The sequence below is a fragment of the Scyliorhinus torazame genome, chromosome 4, assembly GCF_047496885.1.
Source record: "Scyliorhinus torazame isolate Kashiwa2021f chromosome 4, sScyTor2.1, whole genome shotgun sequence".
Lineage (NCBI taxonomy): Eukaryota > Metazoa > Chordata > Chondrichthyes > Carcharhiniformes > Scyliorhinidae > Scyliorhinus > Scyliorhinus torazame.
This window is the reverse complement of record NC_092710.1, coordinates 239663463-239688029: the sequence shown is the minus strand read 5'-3', so window position 1 is coordinate 239688029 and position 24567 is coordinate 239663463.

Genomic DNA, 24567 nt, shown 5'->3' with positions numbered 1-24567 from the left:
AGAGGTTGGCTTCCAACTATAAAACACATGAGGCATCAGCACTCTGCCTCTTTCCACTGGTGACAACTGTAGTGACAGTCAGGGTGTACAAATCATTCAACACCGTCTACATGTGGATCAGAGCTAGCCTGGTCTTGATAGTTAATGTTAGTTTACTTAGAGTAGTAGAGAGTCAACCCACAGGCAGCTGTGTGCTTCGTTACTGAAATTCAATAAATCTTATTGAACCAACGCCTACGTTTGGTGTATGCTTGATCATTTAACTGCATCGTGTTGCAGTCCGTGTTACCCCAGGGTGAATAACACAACACCCAATTAATTTTTTCCAAATAAAGGGCAATCTAGCGTGTTCAATCCACCTACCTTGCATATCTTTGGGTTGTGGGGGCGAAACCCACTCAAATGTGCAAACTTCGCATGGACAGTGACCCAGAGCCGGGATGTTAAAAAGATTTTAAAAAGCAACATGAGGAACGTAAATTTAAGATAGATAAGACGTGGAAAAGCTATAGCCGGGATTCTCCTTTCCGGGGACTAAGTCCCTACGCCGGTGGGAAAACCGGCGGCAACTACTCCGGCCCCGATTGCGGGCCAGGCCCCCGCCCCAGTGTCGGACCCCCCCCCCCCAAGGACCGCCTCAGCTGACTTACCTGTGCCAGGTCCCGCCATGTGGGACCATTTCCTAACCCGCGTAGGCGAGACTGGCCAAAAACGGACGGCCGTTCGGCCCATTGGGGCCTGGAGCATTGCCGGGGGTGGCCGCTGCCGGGGGGGCCGGAAAATACGGCAGCCGGCGTCGCTGCGGTGGGGCGGGGTTCGCGCCGTCTCCCGGAGATTCTCCGACCCAGCGGTTGGTGAATCCCACCTTAAATAAAGCCTGCAAATAGGAAAGGGAGACCCTTTGAGAAGATTGAAAGAAAGTGAATCGACCAGGTGTAAAATAAACTTGTGATTTCAGGAAAATTGAGACGAAGCTTTCACACAAGTTGAACTTTAAACACTAATTTTTACATTTACTTGGTTTTGTTATTGGTTCGGTCCTTATGATTTTATAAATATGGTATATGCAACTGTGAAGTATGAAAAGGCAAACTGTACAGTATGTAATTAGTTATTTGTTAAAATGTTTGTGTTAATGATTTGCTTTATTTGAAGCAGTTGTAAAGAAAGCCTTTTTCCAAAAGTGTGATGCTATCCATGGTTTAGAAACTTGTATTTTTTTGAGACAGACCCGAACTGATAAAATAAACTGGAAAAGGAAATTGAACCTACCGGTTGCTGGGAAAACTAAGATTGAAACTGAGATTGGTAACCAAAATTTCTGGGGAAACTGAAGCTTGTTGAAATCAGATCAAAGGATATAGAACCATCTGAGCTCAGATGATGATCCCAGCGGTGCAATATAGGTGGGTTGAAAAAATGGGGGCGGGATTCAAGGAGCTGGGAATAGGAGTATGCACAGTTGCTGCAGCTGTTTCTGCTACTTGAGGGTAACAGTAGTGGATCTGCACCGTCAAGACTGGTAAGCAGAGTTGAGAATGTTTTCAGACATGCTCCATTTTCGGTGAAGACTGTGCAATGAAACTCAGGTTGGCTGTGTGCTGTTCTCAGTTGACGATCAGGTTAAATCCTGGAAGAAGTGGAGCTGTAGTCCCTCTTGAGGAAGAGGAATTTGAAGGACTTTGGGGCTGAAATTGGTTACATATATGTTGAATAGACTGCCAAGCCAATTTGTGAGATCGCTTTAGCTGTATTTGTCATTTAAGGTGCATTTTATACTTTATGTTTGATGGCAATATCATCACATTTTTTTGTTGATTTTGGGTCTGACTGTTACAGTGAACATTTTTGAAAGTGAAATCTTGTCCATTGGGGTCTTCACTTCATTCATTCAATAAATTTGGTACTTTTATTTTGTTGGTCTCCATGGGGACCATAACACAATTAATAAAGGATTTGAGGCACTGGACTTTATAAATAGCACCATAGCGCACAAAATGGAAGAGGTTGGCCTTAAATTATCCAGCTGGAACATTGGGCAAAATGTTACGCTTCCTTGCAGACATAGAACATAGAACATAGAACATTACAGCGCAATACAGGCTCTTCGGCCCTCGATGTTGCGCCGACCTGTGAAACCACTCTAAAGCCCATCTACACTATTCCCTTATCGTCCATATGTCTATCCAATGACCATTTGAATGCCCTTAGTGTTGGCGAGTCCACTACTGTTGCAGGCAGGGCATTCCACGTCCTTACTACTCTCTGAGTAAAGAACCTACCTCTGACATCTGTTTTATATCTATCTCCCCTCAATTTAGAGCTATGTCCCCTCATGCTAGACATCACCATCCCAGGAAAAAGGCTCTCACTGTCCACCCTATCCAATCCTCTGATCATCTTGTATGCCTTAATTAAGGCACCTCTTAACCTTCTTCTCTCTAACGAAAACAGCCTCAAGTCCCTCAGCCTTTCCTCATAAGATCTTCCCTCCATACCAGGCAACATTCTGGTAAATCTCCTCTGCACCCTTTCCAATGCTTCCACATCCTTCCTATAATGCGGTGACCAGAATTGAATGCAATACTCCAAATGCGGCCGCACCAGAGTTTTGTACAGCTGCAACATGACCTCATGGCTCCGAAACTCAATCCCTCTACCAATAAAAGCTAACACACCATACGCCTTCTTAACAACCCTCTCAACCTGGGTGGCAACTTTCAGGGATCTATGTGCATGGATACCGAGATCTCTCTGCTCATCCACACTGCCAAGAGTCTTACCATTAGCCCAGTACTCTGTCTTCCTGTTATTCCTTCCAAAATGAATCACCTCACACTTTTCTCTGCATTAAACTCCATTTGCCACCTCTCAGCCCAGCTCTTCAGCTTATCTATGACCCTCTGTATCTCTGTAACTATGACTCAAACTTGCAACATCTTTCTGCACTGTCCACAACTCCACCGACTTTAGTGTCATCTGCAAATTTACTCACCCATCCTTCTACGCCCTCCTCCAGGTCATTTATAAAAATGACAAACAGCAGTGGCCCCAAAACAGATCCTTGTGGTACACCACTAGTAACTGGACTCCAGTCTGAACATTTCCCATCAATCACCACCCTTGTCTTCTTCCAGCTAGCCAATTTCTGATCCAAACTGCTAACTGACCCTGAATCCCATGCCTCCTTATTTTCTGCAGTAGCCTACAGTGGGGAACCTTATCAAATGCTTTACTGAAATCCATATACACCACATCAACTGCTTTACCCTCATCCACCTGTTTGGTCACCTTCTCAAAGAACTCAATAAGGTTTGTGAGGCATGACCTACCCTTCACAAAACTATCTCTAATCAAATTATTCCTTTCCAGATGATTGTACATCCTATCTCTTATAAACCTTTCCAAGATTTTGCCCACAACAGAAGTAAGGCTCACTGGTCTATAGTTACCGGGGTTGTCTCTACTCCCCTTGTTGAACAAGGGGACAATATTTGCGATCCTCCAGTCTTCTGGCACTATTTCTGTAGACAACGATGACTTAAAGATCAAAGCCAAAGGCTCAGCAATTTCCTCCCTAGCTTCCCAGAGAATCCTAGGATAAATCCCATCCGGCCCAGGGGACGTATCTATTTTCACACTTGCCAGAATTGCTAACACCTCCTCCTTATGAACCTCAAGCCCTTCTAGTCTAGTAGCCTGAATCTCAGTATTCTCCTCGAAAACATTGTCTTTTTCCTGTGTGAAAACTGACGTAAAATATTCATTTAGCTCCTCTCCTATCTCCTCGGACTCCAAGCACTTCCCGCTACTGCCCTTGACTGGCCCTACTCTTACCCTAGTCATTCATTTACTCCTGACATATCTATAGAAAGCTTTAGGGTTATCCTTGATCCTACCTGCCAAAGACATCTCATGTCCCCTCCTGACTCTTCTTAGCTCTCTCTTTAGGTCCTTCCTAGCTATCTTGTAACTCTCGAGCGCCCTAACTGAACCTTCATGTCTCATCTTTACATAAGCCTCCTTCTTTATCTTGACAAGTATTTTGACTGCTTTAGTAAACCACGGTTCCCTTCCTCGACCACTTGCTCCCTGCCAGATAGATACATACTTATCAAGGACACGCAGTAGCTGTTCCTGGAACAAGCTCCACATTTCCATTGTGCCCATCCCCTGCAGTTTTCCTCTCCATCCGATGCGTCCTAAGTCTTGCCTCATCGCATCATAATTGCCTTTCCCCCAGATATAACTCTTGCCCTGCGGTATATACCTATCCCTTTCCATCACTAATGTAAACGCAATGGAATTGTGGTCACTATCACCAAAGTGCTCACCTGCCTCCAAATCTAACACCTGTCCTGGTTCATTACCCAGTACCAAATCCAATACGGCCTCGCCTCTCGGCCTATCTACATACTGTGTCAGGAAACTCTCCTGCACACATTGGACAAAAACGGACCCATCTAAAGTACTCGAACTATAGCGTTTCCAGTCAATATTTGGAAAGTTAAAGTCCCCCATAACAACTACCCTGTTGCTTTCGCTCCTATCCAGAATCATCTTTGCAATCCTTTCCTCTACATCTCTGGAACTTTTCGGAGGCCTATAGAAAACCCCTAACAGGGTGACCTCTCCTTTCCTGTTTCTAACCTCAGCCCATACTACCTCAGTAGACGAGTCCTCATCAAACGTCCTTTCTGCCACCGTAATACTGTCCTTGACTAACAATGCCACCCCTCCCCCTCTTTTACCACCTTCCCTGAGCTTACTGAAATATCTAAATCCCGGCACCTGCAACAACCATTCCTGTCCCTGCTCTATCCATGTCTCCAAAATGGCCACAACATCGAAGTCCCAGGTACCAACCCATGCCACAAGTTTACCCACCTTATTCCGGATGCTCCTGGCATTGAAGAAGACACACTTTAAACCACCTTCCTGCCTGCCGGTACACTCCTGCAACTTTGAAACCTTACTCATGACCTCACTACTCTCAACCTCCTGTATACTGGAGCTACAATTCAGGTTCCCAAGCCCCTGCTGAACTAGTTTAAACCCTCCCGAAGAGCATTAGCACATATTCCCCCCAGGATATTGGTACCCTTCTGGTCCAGGTGTAGACCATCCCGTTTGTAGAGGTCCCACCGACCCCAGAATGAGCCCCAATTATCCAGAAATCTGAAACCTTCCCTCCTGCACCATCCCTGTAGCCACGTGTTCAACTTCTATCTCTCCCTATTCCTCGTCTCGCTATCACGTGGCACGGGTAACAACCCAGAGATTTGTCATAGATCTAAGTTTCCACCCTAACTCCCTGAATTACTGCCTTACATCCCTATCCCTATTCCTACCTATGTCGTTGGTACCTATGTGGACCACGATTTGGGGCTGCTCCCCCTCCCCCTTAAGGATCCCGAAAACACGATCCGAGACATGTTTGCAGGTAGGAGGGATTGAAAAGAGCCATGGACATCTTGCCCAGCACCTATCCATCTAACAAACATCTATTAATCTCAATTTTGAAAGCTCCAATTCATAGAATCAACGACTAATACAACACAGGAGAAGGCAACTTAGCCCATCAAGTCTGCACCATCTCTTTCAAAGAACAATCCAGTTAATCCAACCTCCCCTGCCCTTTCCTAATATCCCTATAATTCAGTTCTCCTTCAAGTATTTATCCAATTCATTTTTGAATCTACTATTGAATCTGTATCCATTCACCTGTCAGCCTAACCACTTGTTGCGTAAAGCAGTTTTTCCACATGTCATTCTGGTTCTTTTGTCAATCACATAAATCCGAGCCTTCTGGTTATCAATCCTCCAGCCATTGGAAACACTTTCTCCTCATTTACTCCAATTAGGCCAAATTGTAAGCACATCCAGCAAAACGTGTCTTAGATTTTCTGCTCCAAACATAATAACCCCAACTTCTGCAGTCTATCCATGTAGCTGCAATTCCTACCGGGAGTCATGGATGGACTTGGAAGAAGGTGCATCTTCCACTCCCAGGCAGTTCTGTGTCCCACACCCCAATTGAATGTGGCCAGACAGGGTGAAAAAAAGAAGTTGCATGGAGTTGTCATTAATGCAATGAATCATAAAATGTTGGGAATTTGGTGAGCATTGGAATTCAATGAGGGGGTTAGAGATGCTGCTTTTTGTCTCCAATATAAGAAGGTTCTGTGTCTGAACCGCAGTATTTGATGTTTTGTAGACAGCGAGTATACCTTCATTGAATATGTTTGCAATAAAAGTTCCCACCTCAAATGTCTCTGGCTCAGATACAGTTAGCTGGAAGCATCCAGACCTAGTAGAGATGCAGGATGAGAACAGGATTGGTTTGACTGATAGTTTACAGGGTAAGGGAACAGCAGAAATTGATGTTTTGGTGTAAGTTTGGATGCCAGGGTAATGGTTCCATGCTTATCATCTTCCTGTTTCTGCCTGCCCATGGGTCTATTACCCAGGCCACAGAGGCATCAAGCAGCCTGCTTGCCCACGAGCCCTGAACTGGTCATCGGAGGTCCATGCCAAGCTGTCAAGTGAAACCTTACTGACAGGCCTCGACAGGGTGGGGGGTGGGGGTGGGGATTTTGTGGGCACCTCCTGCTCAGCCACCCTATTTCCATTGGAACTCTCCCCCCCCCTCGCCCCAACCAAAGGTATGTCCCACATTTCCCTCTCACCATGCCCTTTCAACCCCCTGCCTTACCTGAAAATCCAATTCAAAGGCTTCTCCTCTTTGTGAGTTCACACAGTTCACTGCTCCTGGTTCTGCTGCTGAAAATCATTTTCACAGAATGTGGGCATCTCTGGCAAGGCCAGCACTTGCTTCTCATCCCTAATTGATTGGGCTAAGTGGTTTGCTAGGCCATTTCAGAGGACAGTTAAGAGTCAAGGATATTGCTTTGGGCCTAGAGTCACATGAGAGCCAGACCAGGTAAAGATGGCTGATTTTCTACCCTAATTCGTGAACCAGAATAATCTTTATGACAATCCATGATAACGGTCATGGTCACCATGATTAGCTTTATATTCCAAATGTAATAACTGAATTTAAATTCCACTCGATATCGTAGTGGGATTTGAACCCATGCTCTAAGGAAATTAGGCTAGGCGTCTGGATTACTACTCGCGTGGCACTATCAATGCACCACCTCCTCTGTTTCACATTTCTCTGTTTCAAATGCTATGTTGAACTTCATCATATCATGAAACCCATTAAATAAATGTTCACATGCCATTTGGATGTTAACTAAATCTGTTTCATTACTCATCATTAAATTTGATATGCCTTGCCTCCTTGTTGTCTCTTTGAAAGAAACTGGCCTGAATAAATAAATAAATGTACTACATTTCTGGCATGTGCGAATCTGTGTATCCCAGTCTGGATGAACGTAACAACTCTACCTTTACTATATGCTTGTCTAATCCCTGCATTTATTCTGCCCAGCACTTCACAACTGCTACCAGAGGGCCTGTACACAACTCCCCTAAGAGTCTTAAAACCTTTTCTATTACTTAATTCTCCCCATAAAGTTTTCACTGCTTGCTTACCTCGCATTATATCCTTACTTAACGTTTCAAGTGATTTATCTTCAATCATTAATGCTACTCCTCCCCTCAACTATTTTTCCTATCTTACCTGTCATCTTAATAACCTGGTATATTTTGTATATATTTAGCCCACAGTCCTAAATGTAATGCAGCCATATCTCAATAATGGCTACCATGCCATACACTCCAATTTAATTTCTTCTTCACACTTTGTGTGTGTTTCTATAAAGAAAACTTAACCTGCCTTTCTGCTCTAATGTCTGTTATGGATCTCAGAAGATGCAAGTTGTTTTTTTATTTGTCGGTATTACGAATAAGTTTTAGCTTTAAGTTTAATTTCTATCTTTTATTTATCTATGAAAAAGGTGAAACCAGGGGCGAAATTCTCTGTTACCGGCGTAAAGTCCGGCGATCGGCGCAAAAAACGGCGCAAATCCGACTTGCGTCACGCCGGAAAAATGGTTGTAAATTCTCCAGCCCGAAATGGGCTAGCAGCGACGTAACGGGATGCGCGCTTGCGCACGTGGTTCACGCCGTGCAGCGTCATACACGCTGCTCCCCCCCAACCCTACCGGAACACCCGACCGGAACACCCCGACTGGATGGCTGGCCGCCGCACTGCCCCGAGGTTCCAGTCACGGGATGTGGAGGGGCTGCTGGATGCGGTGGAGCAGAGGAGGGATGCCCTGTATCCCGGGCACGGCCGCAGAGTTGCCCCACGCCACAGCCGGCGTCTGTGGAGGGAGGTGGCAGAGGCCGTCACCGCTGCGGCCCTGACACCACGGACAGGCACCCAGTGCCACAAGAAGGTGAATGACCTCGTCAGAGCAGGCAGGGTGAGCCTACCCCATATCCCCCATATCCCCCCTCCCCATATCCCCCATATCCCCCTCTCCCCCATATCCCCCATCTCCCCCTCCCACATATCCCCCCCCTCCCCATATCCCCCCTCCCCCATATCCCCCCTCCCCCATATCCCCCCTCCCCCATATCCCCCCTCGCCCATATCCCGCCTCACCCATATCAGCCCTCGCCCATAACCCCCTTCTCATATCCCCCCCTTACCCATATCACCCCCTCCCCATATCCCCCTCCCCCATATCCACCCTCCCCCATATCCCTCCTCCCCCATATCCCCCGCCCCCATATCCCCCCTCCCCCAGATCCCCCATACCCCCCTCCCCCATATCCCCCTCCCATATCCCCCCTCCCCCATATCCCCCATATCCCCCCTCCCCCATATATCCCCCTCCCCATATATCCCCCCTCCCCCACATCCCCCTCCCATTATCACCCCCCCATATCCACCCCTCCCCCCATATCCCCCCTCCCCATATCCCCCCTACCCAATATCCATCCTCCCCCATATCCCCCTCCGCCATATCCCCCCACCCCATATCCCCCATATTCCCGCTCCCACATATCCCCCCTCCCCCAAATCCCCCTTCCCCATATCCCACCTCCCCATATCCCCCATATCCCCCTCCCACATATCCCCCTCCCCATATCCCCCCTCCCCCATATCCCCCCTCCCCCATATCCCCCCTCCCATATCCCCCCTCCCCATAACCTGCATAGCCCCCCTCCCCATATCCCCCCTCCCCCATAACCCCCTCCCACATATTCCCCATATCCCCCCTCCCCCATATCCCCCCTCCACCATATCCCCCCCTCCCCATATCCCCCTCCCCCATATCCTCCCTCCCCCATATCCTCCCCCATATCCCCCACCCCATATCCCCCCTCCCCATATCCCTCCTCCAACATATCCCCCCTCCCCCATATCCACCCTCCCCATATCCCCTCTCCCCCATATACCCCCTCCCCCATATACCCCCTCCCCAATATCCCCCCTCCCCATATTCCCCTCCCCATATCCCCCCTCCCCATATCCCCCCTCCCCATATCCCCCCCTCCCATATCCCCCTCTACCCATATCCCCCCATATCCCCCCTCCCCATATCCCCTCTCCCCCATATTCCCCATATCCCCCCTCCCCCATATCCCTCCTCCACCATAGCCCCCTCCACCATATCCCCCCTCCCCATATCCCCGCTCCCCCATATCCCCCCTCCCCCAAATCCCCCCTCCCCATATCCCACCTCCCCATATCCCCCATATCCCCCTCCCACATATCCCCCTCCCCATATCCCCCCTCCCCCATATCCCCCCTCCCCATAACCCGCATACCCCCTCCCCATATCCCCCCTCCCCCATAACCCCCCTCCCACATATTCCCCATATTCCCGCTCCCCATATCCCCCCTTCCCATATCCCCCCTCCCCATATCCCCTCTACCCCATATCCTCCCTCCCCCATATCCTCCCCCATATCCCCCCACCCCATATCCCCCCACCCCATATCCCCCCCTCCCCATATCCCCCTTCCAACATATCCCCGCTCCCCATATCCCCCTCCCCATATCCACCCTCCCCATATCCCCCCTCCCCCATATCCCCCCTCACATATCCCCCTCTACCCATATCCCCCATATCCCCCTCCCCATATTCCCCCTCCCCCATATCCCCCCTCCTCCATATTCCCCATATCCCCCCTCCCCCATATCCCCCTCCCCATATCCCCCTCCCCCTTATCCCCCCTCCCCCATATTCCCCCTCCCCCATATCCCCCCTCCCCCATATCCCCCATATCCCCCCTCCCCATATCTCCCTCCACCATATCCCTCTCCCCCATATCACCCCTCCCCATATCCCCCATCCCCCATATCCCCCCCCTCCCCCATATCCCGCCTCCCCCATATCCCCCCCTCCCCCATATCCCCCCTCCCCCATATCCCCCCTCCCCCATATTCCCCCTCCCCATATCACCCCTCCCCCCAGCCAGGTGGCATGGACCGCATGGGTCCAACTGTTGGAGGCTGGCACCTGCCCAGGTGGACCAACTAACTTGCCCCCCCATCCCCCTCCCCGGCACAGACCCCCCCCATCCTCCTCCCTGGCACAGACGCGCCCCCATCCCCCTCCCGGGCATGGACCCCCAGCCCCCTCCCCGGCACGGACCCCCCCATCACCCTCCCCGGCACGGACCACCCATCTCCCTCCCCGGCAGGGGCCCCCCCCCCCCATCCTCTTCCCCGGCACGGACCCATCCCCCTCCCCCGGCACGGACCCCCCATCCCCCTCCCCGGCACGGACCCCCCATTCCCCTCCCCGGCAGGGGCCAACCATCCCCCTCCCCGGCACGGACCCCCCCCCATCCCCCTCCCCGGCACGGACCCCCCATCCTCCTCCCCGGCATGGGCCCCCCATCCCCCTGCCCGGCACTGGTCCCCCCCCCCATCCTCCACCCCGGCACGGACTCCCCTCCCCGGCACGGACACCCCATCCTCCTCCCCGGCACGGGCCCCCATCCCCCTCCCCTGCACGGGCCCCCCCCATCCTCCTCCCTGGCACGGACCCCCCCCCCATCCCCCTCCCCAGCACGGACCCCCATCCCCCTCCCCGGCACGAACCCCACCATCCGCCTCCCCGGCACGGACCCCCCATCCCCCTCCCAGGCACGGGCCCCCCCCATCCTCCTCCACAGCACGGACCCCCTCCCCATCCCACTCCCCGACACGGACCCCCTCCCCATCCCCCTCCCCGGCACGGACCCCCCACCCCCCTCCCCGGCATGGACACCCCATCCCCCTCTCCGGCACGGACCCCCCATCCCCCTCTCCGGCACGGACCCCCCATCCCCCTCCATGGCACGGGCCCCCCATCCCCCTCCCCGGCATGGACCCCCCCATCCCCCTCCCCGGCATGGACCCCCATCCACCTCCCCAGCACGGACCCCCCCATCACCCTCCCCGGCACGGCGCCCCCCCATCCTCCTCCCCGGCACGGAGCCCCCCCATCCCCCTGCCCGGCACGGACACCCCATCCTCCTCCCCGGCACGGACTCCCCATCCGCCTCCCCGGTACGGACCCCCCATCCCCCTCCCCAGCACGGAACCCCCCATCCCCCTCCCCGGCACGGACCCCCCATCCACCTCCCCCGGCACGGACCCCCCCATCCCCCTCCCTGGCACGGGCCCCACCCCCATCCTCCTCCCTGGCACGGACCCGCCCCCATGCCCCTCACCGGCACGGACCCCCATCCGCCTCCCCGGCACGGACCCCCCCATCCGCCTCCCCGGCACGGACCCCCCCATCCCCCTCCCCGGCACGGGCCCCCACCATCCCCCTCCCCGGCATGGACCCCCTCCCCATCCCCCTCCCCGGCACGGACCCCCCAGCCCCCTCCCCGGCACGGACACCCCATCCCCCTCCCCGGCACGGACCCCCCATCCCCCTCCCTGGCACGGGCCCCCCATCCCCCTCCCCGGCACGGACCCCCCCCATCCCCCTCCCCGGCACGGACCCCCCATCTCCCTCCCCGGCATGGACTCCCCATCCTCCTCCCCGGCACGGGCCCCGCATCCCCGGCACGACCCCCCCCCCCACCATCCTCCCCCCCGGCACGGAGCCCCCCCCCCATCCCCCTCCCCGGCATGGACCCCCCATCCCCCTCCCCGGCACGGGCCCACCACCCATCCTCCACCCCGGCACGGACCCCCCCCCATCCCCCTCCCTGGCACGGACCCCCCATCCTCCTCCCCGGCACTGACTCCCCATCCCCCTCCCCGGTACGGACCCCCCATCCCCCTCCCAGCACGGACCCCACATCCCCATCCCCGGCATGGGACCCCCCCATTCACCTCCACGGCACGGACCCCCCCCAATCGCCCTCCCCGGCATGGACCCCCCATCCCCCTCCCCGGCACAGAACCCCCAACCCCTCCCCGGCACGGGCCCCCCCCCATCCTCCTTCCCGTGCACGGACCCCCCCCACATCTCCCTCCCCGGAACGGACCCCCCATTCTCCTCCCCGGCACGGACCCCCCCTTCCATCACCCTCCCCGGCACGGACCCCCCATCCCACTCCCCGGCACGGCACCCCCCCCCATCCCCATCCCCGGCACGGACCCCCCTACCCCCTCCCCGGCACGGACACCCCCCTATCCCCCTCCCCGGCACGGACCTCCCATCCCCCTCATCCGGCACGGGCCCCACATCCCCCTCCCCGGCACGGACCCCCCATCCCCCTCCCCGGCACGGACCCCCCATCCCCCTCCCCGGCACGGGACCCCCACCCATCCTCCTCCCCGGCACGGACCCCCCACCCCCCTCCCCGGCACGGACCCCCCCATCCCCCACCACGGCACGGACCCCCCATCCCCCTCACCGGCACGGGCCCTCCATCCCCCTCCCCGGCATGGACCCCCCATCCCCCTCCCCGGCACAGCCCACCCCCATCCTCCTCCCCGGCACGGACCCCACCGCCATACCCTCCCCGGCACGGACCCCCCATCCCCCTCCCCGGCACGGGCCACCCATCCCCCCTCCCGGCATGGACCCCCCATCCCCCTCCCTGGCACGGACCCGCCATCCCCCTCCCCAGCACGGACCCCTCATCCCCCTCCCCGGCACGGACCCCCCATCCTCCTCCCCGGCACGGGCCCCCCATCCCCCTCCCCTGCACGGGCCCCCCCCCAATCCTCCTCCCCGGCACGGACCCCCATCCCCCTCCCCGTCCCCCTCCCCCGGCACGGACCCCCCATCCCCCTCCCCGGCACGGACCTCCCCCCGTATCCCCGTCCCCGGCAGGGACCCCCCATCCCCCTCCCCGGCACGGCCCCCCCCCATCCCCCTCCCCAGCACGGACCCCCCATCCCCCTCCCCGGCACGGCCCCCCCCCATCCCCCTCCCCAGCACGGACCCCCCATCCCCCCTCCCCAGCACGGACCCCCCATCCCTCTCCCCGGCACGGACCTCCCCCCTATCCCCCTATCCCCCTCCCCGGCACGGACCCCCCATTCTCCTCCCCGGCACGGGCCCGCCATCTCCCTCCCCGGCACGGACCCCCCCCCCATCACCCTCCCCGGCACGGACCCCCCATCCCCCTCCCCGGCACGGCACCCCCCCCATCCCCATCCCCGGCACGGACCTCCCCGCCTATCCCCCTCCCCGGCACGGACCTCCCCATCCCCCTCATCCGGCACGGACCCCCCACCCCCTCCCCGGCACGGACCCCCCCATCCCCCACCACGGCACGGACCCCCCATCCCCCTCACCGGCACGGGCCCCCCATCCCCCTCCCCGGCACGGACCCCCCATCCCCTCCCCGGCACGGCCCACCCCCATCCTCCTCCCCGGCACGGACCCCAACGCCATACCCTCCCCGGCACGGACCCCCCCATCCCCCCTCCCGGCATGGACCCCCCATCCCCCTCCCCGGCACGGACCCCGCCATCCCCCTCCCCAGCACGGACCCCTCATCCCCCTCCCCGGCACGGACCCCCCCATCCTCCTCCCCGGCCCGGCCCCCCATCCCCCTCCCCTGCATGGGCCCTCCCCAATCCTCCTCCCCGGCACAGATCCCCTATCCCCCTCCCCGGCACAGACCCCCCATCCCCCTCCACTGCACGGACCCCCATCCCCCTCCCCGTCCCCCTCCCCGGCACGGACCCCCCATCCCCCTCCCCGGCACGGACCTCCCCCCGTATCCCCCTCCCCGGCACGGACCCCCCATCCCCCTCCCCGGCACGGCCCCCCCCATCCCCCTCCCCAGCACGGACCCCCCATCCCCCTCCCCGGCACGGACCCCCCATCCCCCTCCCCGGCACGGACCTCCCCCCTATCCCCCTATCCCCCTCCCCGGCACGGACCCCCCATCCCCCACCCCGGCACGGACCCCCGATCCCCCTCACCGGCACGGGTCCCCCATCCCCCTCCCCGGCACGGACCCCCCATCCTCCTCCCCGGCACGGGCCCCCCATCCCCTCCCCGGCACGGGCCCTCCCCCCATCCTCCTCCCCGGACCCCCCCATCCCCCTCCCCGGCACGGACCCCCCCCCTCCTCCTCCCCGGCACGGACCCCCCCCCTCCCCCTCCCCGGCATGAACCCCCATCCCCCTCCCCGGCACGGAGCCCCCATCCTCCTCCCCGGCACGGACTCCCCATCCCACTCCCCGGTACGGACCCCTCATCCCCCTCCCCAGCACGGAATCCCCATCCCCCTCCCCGGCACGGACCCCCCATCCCCCTCCCCGGCACGGCCCCCCCCATCCCCCTCCCCAGCACGGACCCCCCATCCCCCTCCCCGGCACGGACCCCCCATCCCCCTCCCCGGCACGGACCTCCCCCCTATCCCCCTATCCCCCTCCCCGGCACGGACCCCCCATCCCCCTCCCCGGCACGGACCCCGCAATCCCCCACCCCGGCACGGACCCCCGATCCCCCTCACCGGCACGGGTCCCCCATCCCCCTCCCCGGCACGGACCCCCCATCCCCCTCCCCGGCACGGGCCCCTCCCCCCATCCTCCTCCCCGGACCCCCCATCCCCCTCCCGCCGCACGGACCCCCCCCCATCCTCCTCCCCGACACGGACCCCCCCCTCCCCTCCCCGGCATGAACCCCCATCCCCCTCCCCAGCACGGAGCCCCCATCCTCCTCCCCGGCACGGACTCCCCATCCCACTCCCCCGGTACGGACCCCTCATCCCCTCCCCAGCACGGAACCCCCATCCCCCTCCCCGGCACGGACCCCCCCATCCTCCTCCCCGGCACGGGCCCCCCATCCCCCTCCCCGGCACGGGCCCTCCCCCCATCCTCCTCCCCGGACCCCCCATCCCCCTCCCCGGCACAGACCCCCCCCCCTCCTCCTCCCCGGCACGGACCCCCCCCCCTCCCCCTCCCCGGCATGAACCCCCATCCCCCTCCCCGGCACGGAGCCCCCATCCTCCTCCCCGGCACGGACTCCCCATCCCACTCCCCGGTACGGACCCCTCATCCCCCTCCCCAGCACGGAATCCCCATCCCCCTCCCCGGCACGGACCCCCCATCCCCCTCCCCGGCACGGCCCCCCCCATCCCCCTCCCCAGCACGGACCCCCCATCCCCCTCCCCGGCACGGACCCCCCCATCCCCCTCCCCGGCACGGACCTCCCCCCTATCCCCCTATCCCCCTCCCCGGCACGGACCCCCCATCCCCCTCCCCGGCACGGACCCCGCATCCCCCACCCCGGCACGGACCCCCGATCCCCCTCACCGGCACGGGTCCCCCATCCCCCTCCCCGGCACGGACCCCCCATCCTCCTCCCCGGCACGGGCCCCCCCATCCCCCTCCCCGGCACGGGCCCTCCCCCCATCCTCCTCCCCGGACCCCCCATCCCCCTCCCCGGCACGGACCCCCCACCATCCTTCTCCCCGGCACGGATCCCCCCCCTCCCCTCCCCGGCATGAACCCCCATCCCCCTCCCCGGCACGGAGCCCCCATCCTCCTCCCCGCACGGACTCCCCATCCCACTCCCCGGTACGGACCCCTCATCCCCTCCCCCAGCACGGAACCCCCATCACCCTCCCCGGCACGGACCCCCCATCCCCCTCCCCGGCACAGAACTCCCCCCCCTATCCCCCCTCCCCTGCACGGACCCCCCATCCCCCTCCCCGGCACGGACCTCCCCCCCTATCCCCCTCCCCGGCACGGACCCCCCTTTCCCCTCCCCGGCACGGACCCCCCCTTCCCCCTCCCCGGCACAGACCCCCCATTCCCCTCCCCCGCACGGACCCCCATCCCCCTCCCCGGCATGGACCCCCCATCCGCCTCCCCGGCACGGGCCGCCCCCCCATCCTCCTCCCCGACACGGACCCCCCCCCATTCCCCTACCTGGCATGGACCCCCATCCCCCTCCCCTGCACAGAACCCCCATCCCCCTCCCCGGCACAGACCCCCCGTCCCCCTCCCTGGCATGGCCCCCCCCCCATCCTCCTCCCCGCCACGGAACCCGCCCCCATCCCCTTGCCCGGCACGGACCCCCCTCCCCTGTCACGGGCCCCCCATCCCCCTCCCCGCACGGACCCCCATCCCCCTCCCGGCACGGACCCCCCATCCCCCTCCCCGGCACGGGCCCCCCCCCCATCCTCCTCCCCGGCACGGACCTCCCCCCCTATCCCCCTCCCCGGCACGGACCCCCCACCCCCCTCCTCCGGCACGGGCCCCCCATCCCCCTCCCCGGCACGGACCCCCCATCCCTCTCCCCGGCATGGACTCCCCATCCCCCTCCCCGGCACGGCCCCCCCCCTTCCCCCTCCCCGCACAGACCCCCCTATCCCCCTCCCCGGCACGGACCCCCCCCAATCCTCCTCCCCGGCACGGACCTCCCCCCCATCCCCCTCCCCGGCACGGACCCCCCATTCCCCTCCTCCGGCACGGGCCCCCCATCCCCCTCCCCGGCACGGATCCCCATCCCTCTCCCCGGCATGGACTCCCCATCCCCCTCCCCGGCACGGGCCCCCCCCCATCCTCCTCCCTGGCACGGACCCCCCATCCCCCTCCCCGGCACGGACCCCCCATCCCCCTCACCGGCATGGGCCCCCCATCCACTTCCCCGGCACGGACCCCCCCATCCCCCTCCCCGGCACGGCCCACCCCCATCCTCCTCCCCGGCACGGACCCCTCCGCCATCCCCCTCCCCGGCACGGACCCCCCATCCCCCTCCACGGCACGGGCCCCCCCATCCCCCTCCCAACATGGACCCCTCATCCCCCTCCCCGGCACGGACCCCCCCCCCCATCCCCCTCCCCAGCACGGAACCCCCATCCCCCTCCCCGGCACAGACCCCCCATCCCCCTCCATGGCAAGGACCCCCCCATCCCCCCTCCCCATCCCCCTCCCCGGCACGGACCCCCCATCCCCCTCCCCGGCACGGACTTCCCCCCCCCCTCTCCCCTCCCCGGCACGGACCCCCCATCCCCCAACCCGGCACGGCCCCCCCCCATCACTCTCCCCGGCACGGACCCCCCCATCCCCCTCCCCCTCCCCGGCACGGACCCCCAACCCCCTCCCCGGCACGGGCCCCCCTCCATCCTCCTCCCCGGCACGGACCCCCCCCCCATCCCCCTCCCCGGCACAGACCACCCCCCATCCCCCTCCCCGGCACGGACCCCCCCATCCCCCTCCCCGGCACGGACCCCCCAACCTCCTCCCCGGCACGGACCCCCCTCCCGGCACTCCCCCGGAGCCCTGCCCACTCTAACCACCCCCCCCGCCGCACACACACACACACAACCCAAGACACACCTCTCCCCACACATTCAGACTGCGGCCACGCCATCGCCTGCCAGAGCCAACCCCCCAGGCCGTCACTCACCTCCACGCTCGTCGGCGTGAACCTGGAGCACAGGTTCACGTCGATGAAAAGGAGGTTTAATTTACTTCGGCCCTTCCGGAAGGGAACCCTTCGGCCCCAGGTCTAGTTTGATTTTAGAGTGGAGACAGAAGGGGCGTCATTCTCCGACCCCCCGCCGGGTCGGAGAATGGCCGTTGCCGCCGTGAATCCCGCCCCCGCCGAAGTCTCCGAAGGGAGAAAAGTCGGCGGGGCGTTAATGGCGCCGCTGCCGCGGAGAATGTCACGGGTCTGCGCAAGGCAGCCGATTTTCGGCCTGCCGATATTCTCCCTTCCGGATGGGCCGAAGTCCCGTTGACGTGATGACCGTTCACGTCGACGTCAATCAAACCTCCTTTTCATCGGTGTGACCCGGTGCTCCAGGCTCACGCCGACCAGCGAGGAGGTGAGTGACGGCCTGGGGGGTTGGCTCTGGGCAGGAAATGGCGTTGCCGCAGACTGATTGCGTGAGGAGAGGTGTGTCTCGGCTTGTGTGTGTGTGTGTGCGGCGGGGATGGGGGTGGTTAGAGTAGGCTGTGCTCCGGGGGAGTGCCGGGGAGGGGGTCCGTGCTGGGGTGGAGGTTGGGGGGGGGGTCCGTGCTGGGGTGGAGGTTGGGGGGGGGGGGGTCCGTGCTGGGGTGGAGGTTGGGGGTTGGGGGGGGTCCGTGCTGGGGTGGAGGTTGGGGGGGGGGTCCGTGCTGGGGTGGAGGTTGGGGGGGGGTCCGTGCTGGGATGGAGGTTGGGGGTGGGGGTCCGTGTCGGGGTGGAGGTTGGGGGGGGGGGGTCCGTGCTGGGGTGAAGGTTGGGGGGGGGGTCCGTGCTGGGGTGGAGGTTGGGGTGGGGGTCCGTGCTGGGGTGGAGGTTGGGGGTTGGGGGGGGTCCGTGCTGGGGTGGAGGTTGGGGGGGGGTCCGTGCTGGGGTGGAGGTTGGGGGGGGTGTCCGTGCTGGGGTGGAGGTTGGGGGTGGGGTCCGTGCCGGGGTGGAGGTTGGGGGGGTCCGTGCTGGGGTGGAGGTTGGGGGGGCGGTCCGTGCTGGGGTGGAGGTTGGGGGTTGGGGGGGGTCCGTGCTGGGGTGGAGGTTGGGGGTTGGGGAGGGGGTCCGTGCCGGGGTGGAGGTTGTGGGGGGGTCCGTGCTGGGGTGGAGGTTGGGGGGGGTCCGTGCTGGGGTGGAGGTTGGGGGGGGTCCGTGCTAGGGTGGAGGTTGGGGGTTGGGGAGGGGGTCCGTGCTGGGGTGGAGGTTGGGGGTTGGGGGGGGGTCAGTGCTGGGGTGGAGGTTGGGGGTTGGGGAGGGGGGTCCGTGCCGGGGTGGAGGTTGGGGGGTGGAGGTTGGGGGGTGGGGTCTGTGCCGGGGTGGAGGTTGGGGGGGGGGTCCGTGCTGGGGTGGAGGTTGGGGGGGGGTCCGTGCTGGGGTGGAGGTTGGGGGGGGGTCCCGTGCTGGGGTGGAGGTTGGGGGTTGGGGGGGGTCCGTGCTGGGGTGGAGGTTGGGGGGGGGTCCGTGCTGGGGTGGAGGTTGGGGGGGGGTCCGTGCTGGGGTGGAGGTTGGGGGTTGGGGAGGGGGTCCGTGCCCGGGTGGAGGTTGGGGGGTGGCGGTTGGGGGGTGGGGTCCGTGCCGGGGTGGAGGTTGGGGGTGGGGTCCGTGCTGGGGTGGAGGTTGTGGGGGGGGATCCGTGCTGGGGTGGAGGTTGGGGGGGGTCCGTGCTGGGGTGGAGGTTGGGGGGGAGGGTCTGTGCTGGGGTGGAGGTTGGGGGGGGGGTCCGTGCTGGGGTGGAGGTTGGGGGTTGGGTCCGTGCTGGGGTGGAGGTTGGGGGGTGGGGTCCGTGCCGGGGTGGAGGTTGAGGGGGGGGTCCGTGCTGGGGTGGAGGTTGGGGGGTGGGGTCCGTGCCGAGGTGGAGGTTGGGGGGGGGGATCCGTGCTGGGGTGGAGGTTGGGGGTTGGGGAGGGGGTCCGTGCCGGGGTGGAGGTTGGGGGGGGGGGGGTCCGTGCTGGGGTGGAGGTTGGGGGGGGGGGTCCGTGCTGGGGTGGAGGTTGGGGGTTGGGGAGGGGGTCCGTGCTGGGGTGGAGGTTGGGGGTTGGGGGGGGTCCGTGCTGGGCTGGAGGTTGGCGGTTGGGGAGGGGGTCCGTGCCGGGGTGGAGGTTGGGGGGTGGAGGTTGGGGGGTGGGGTCCGTGCCGGGGTGGGGGTTGGGGGGGGGGTCCGTGCTGGGGTGGAGGTTGGGGGGGGGTCCGTGCCGGGGTGGGTGATGGGAGGGCAAATAGCTGGTCCACCTGGCCAGGTGCCAGCCTCCAACAGTTGGACCCATGCGGTCCATGCCACCTGGCTGGGGGGAGGAGGGGATATGGGCAATGATGACATGTCGTCGTTCCCCTCCCCCCCCACCAGGCCGTCATGTTTTCAGACCATCCAGCGATGTTGGCCGCCGTGGTGGCAGCCGCTCATGTCTATGTTGCCCTGGATGAGGAGGAGGAGGAGGAGGAGGAGCGTGCCAGAGAGGCGGCGCAGGCTGCCGCAGAGGGGCAGGCGGCAGCCGCCCAGGCTGGAGGGACACCTGACCGACAGGACGAGGAGGGGGAGGAGGACGTCGCGGCCCCACGGCAACGGAGGCACCCGAGGGCGCCCCGTGTGTACCGGCCCCGGCAGTCATACCAGGACCTCACGGACCGGGAATGCAGGAGGAGACTCCGGATGAGCCGGGAAACCGTGGCACACATCTGCCACCTGCTGGCACACCTGTCACCGCGTGGCACCCTCTCCCCCGTGTCCGTCAAGGTTACAGTGGCCCTGAACTTTTATGCAACGGGGTCATTCCAGGCACCGAGTGGGGACCTGTCCGGCATATCGCAGACATCGGTGCATCGGTGCATCCGGGCAGTGACAGATGCCCTTTATGCCATGGCGCACCGCTACATCCGCTTCCCCGTGGACCGGGCCAGCCAAGATGCCCGGGCCGTGGGCTTCTCTGCCGTTGCCGGGTTCCCCATGGTCCAGGGCGCGATCGATGGGATGCACGTCGCGGTGCGGCCACCTGCAGAGAACAGGGCGTGTTCACTAATAGAAAGGGGACCTATTCGATGAACGTACAGGTGGTCTGCGACCACCGCATGATGATCATGCACGTCTGCGCCCGACACCCAGGCAGTGTACACGACTCATTCATGTTGTCGCGGTCATCCATCCCCGGCATGTACGAGGGACGCCATCCCCGGCTGAGGGGCTGGTTGCTGGGCGACAGGGGCTACCCATTGCGATCGTGGCTGATGACGCCTATACGGAGGCCACGCAATGAGGCGGAGAACCGCTACAATGATGCCCATGTAGCGACAAGGGGGAGTGATCGAGAGGTGCTTTGGCGTGCTGAAGATGCGTTTCAGGTGCCTGGACCTCTCTGGGGGCGCCCTCCAGTATCGGTCAGATAGGGTCGGCCGCATCATTGTGGTGTGCTGCGTCCTGCACAACATAGCCCAGCAGAGGGGCGATGTGCCGCAGGCAGAGGAGGGCGGAGTGGAGGAGCAGCAGATAGAGGCGCAGTCCTCCCAGATGAGGGGGATGGGGGCAATGGTCAGGGCAGACGGGGTAGACACAGGCGGGTGGCTGTCCACCGTTACCGGCTGGCCCAGCGGGCACGGGACAGACTGATAGACGCCCGCTTCACTGACTAGATGGGTGTGGGAATCGGGTAGTATGGCCACAGACCGCACACCATGGCAACAGCCGACCACCCACACCCCCCACCCCATCCACCCACCCAGCACCCTCACCCCCCTCCCCAACCCCACACACCCCACCCGCATGCACACCACCCCCCCCCCCAATTGCCGATCCACCGGCGGCACAACGGGCCAGGCTCACCCAGTTGCGGGTGGACGCGTGTCTATCGCAGGCCATGGAGGATGATGACAACCCGCCTCCGATGAGCTCCTGGCTCTACTTCGTTGGACTATGTCTGACCCATGGCCACAGTACCACCATCCGCCCGGACCATCCCTGCATGCGGCTGTGACACTGCAGCGCACGGTCCCGTCCTCTGCCCGGGGGATGTTGATGGCGGCCCAGGGGGAAGGGGGCAGACTCACCTGGGGGCTGAGGTAAGACCACCCGTCACACCACACACTTGCGCTCAACGTACATGACACGCCCGCACACTTTGGACAGAGCACAAAGGCAGCTTCGGTAGGTGTAACATTGACTTTAATAACCAAAGGAGTTCATGCACGTGCCCTAGCCCCTAAAACTCATCTGTGCCCTGCACCCGTGCCAACTTACTCAGTGTCTAATTGTTTGGCCTTACGGGCCCTTTGACTACGTCTACGTGGTTCCCCAGACGGTACAGCAGAACTGGAGGTGGACTCCTGTGATTCCTGCCCTCTGACACTGGATCCCTTTGGCGGCCGTTTCCTGGGGCGTCCTGGCCTAGATGGGCCAGGCTGCGGCCCGGGCGACTGGGATGGCGAACTGCCAGCCTGTCCTGCCCGTTGCCCACCCGATGCACCTGGGACGGAAGGGGGGGAGTCCGAGGTGTCGCGGTGTACCGGGACCTCCCCTACAGAGGGAGCCGGGACGGACCACACCACCTCCTCCTCCCTCGGGGTGCCCGATGGCCCCCAGGCCTCTACATGGGTGGGGGATGCGAACGGACTGGCCATCCGACGCGCCCCCGACATCTGGCGCTGCCAGTCCCTGGAGGCCCGTGCTGGTATCGACAGGGGTCTGCAGGTTTGCAGCCATGGAGCCCAGGGGGTTGTCAAACCCTGTCTGTGACAGTGCGACGCCGGCTCGCACATGGCCACTGGCGCCGATGCCCTCAGCGATGGCCTGCTGAGACTGGGCCATGGCCTGCTGAGACTGGGCCATGGCCTGCTGAGACTGGGCTATGGCGTTGAGCGCCTCTGCCATCTGGTGCTGGCACTGGCTCATGGCCTCCTGTGAGAGGGCAGCCATTTCCTGGGCCACAGACGCCGCCTGCACGGAAGGCCCCAGGCCTCGCAAACCGTTCCCCATGTCTGACACCGTCGCACCCATTGCCTCCACCGCGGACGCCACCCGTGCGGTGTCAGCCTGGGTGGCACGCATGACCGGGACCACTCCCAGCTCCTGGACGCGGGTGGGCTCCTCCACCTGCGACCCAGCCGCCGCAAGCCACCCGTCACCCTATTCGCTCGTCTCCGTGACGGTGGTTGCATCGGATCTATGTGTGGGTGTGGCAACTGCAGGAACCCGGGATCCATCTGGGCGGGCAGATGTTCGCTTGGCCTGGGCTGCCCTCCGACCACCCGGTCCCTCTGCTGCTCCTACCTCCACCTGCTGTACCGGGACGGCTGTGTTGTGCGCACCAGTGAGTGTACCAGACGCCTCATCACTAAAGTGCCCAACCGTGGTGAGAGTTTCGGCGATGGTGGAGGGTGTTGGTGACAGCAGTGGCGTTGTGTCGTGCTCTTCGTCCCACTCTGAGTCCATGGCACTTTGGGGTGGGGGTTCGTCTCCACCCATCCACTCTGAGTCACTGTCCGGTATTTCGTCTTCCCGGGTAGGGGTGTCCTGGGTAGTGCTGTCCCGGGTAGGGGTGTCCTGAGTAGTGGTGTCCCGGGTAGGGGTGTCCTGGGTAGTGGTGTCCCGGGTAGGGGTGTCCTGGATAGTGGTGTCCTGGGTAGTGGTGTCCTGGCTTGGATGTGACGGGGGCCTGTGGCTGCCCCCCTCATCGCTGGGTGGTCGCTCCCGCATGTGACGGGGTGTCGTCTCCCTGTTGCTCCAGGTCTCTCCGTCTCCCGTGGTGTGCGAGGGGCATCCTGCGGGCGTGCATGCTGGATGGTGCGGGTCTCTCCGTCTCCTGTGGTCTCCGAGGGGGCATCCTGCGGGTGTCGCATGCTGGAGGGTCCGGGTCTCTCCGTCTCCCGTGGTGTGCGAGGGGCATCCTGCGGGCATCGCATGCTGGAGGGTCCGGGTCTCTCCGTCTCCTGTGGTCTCCGAGGGGCATCCTGCGGGCGTCGCATGCTGGAGGGTCCGGGTCTCTCCCTCTCCCGTGGTGTGCGAGGGGCATCCTGCGGGCGTCGCATGCTGGAGGGTCCGGGTCTCTCCGTCTCCCGTGGTGTGCGAGGGGCATCCTGCGGGCGTCGCATGCTGGAGGGTCTGGGTCTCTCCGTCTCCCGTGGTGTGTGAGGGGCATCCTGCGGGCGTCGCATGCTGGAGGGTCCGGGTCTCTCCGTCTCCCATGGTGTGCGAGGGGCATCCTGCGGGCGTCGCATGCTGGAGGGTGCGGGTCTCTCCATCTCCTGTGGTCTCCGAGGGGCATCCTGCGGGCGGTCTGCATCTGCGGGGATGGGTGCCTGGACGTTTGGTCCTGCGATACACAATGAAGCATGCATGGTTAGACATCAGGCAGTGATCAGGTGATACGGGGGAGGGGGATATAGGGGAGGGGGGGATATGGGGACGGGCTGTTGATGGCTCACTTGCTCGTGGGCCCCCGACCTCTGCATCAGCAACCTCCCGGTCCTCAGGTCCGCCAGCCAGTTCCAGGGCCCTTTCCCTCGTGTACGGTCAGTGGCCTCTCATCAGCGGGCCCTCCTCCAGTCCTCACATGCTCCCTATTGTTGTGTGCGCGCTTCTCCTGTGGGGGGGGGTGGTGGCAGGGGTAAAAAGGCAACAGTGTTAGGCAGGTATATGAATGCACGCCATCGGTTGCGCGTGCATTGCAGAGTTTAAGGTTAGGGCTGGATTCACTTGGGGATATGGGGGGGGGGATATGGGGGAGGGGGGATATGGGGGAGGGGGGGATATGGGGGAGGGGGGGATAATGGGGGAGGGGGG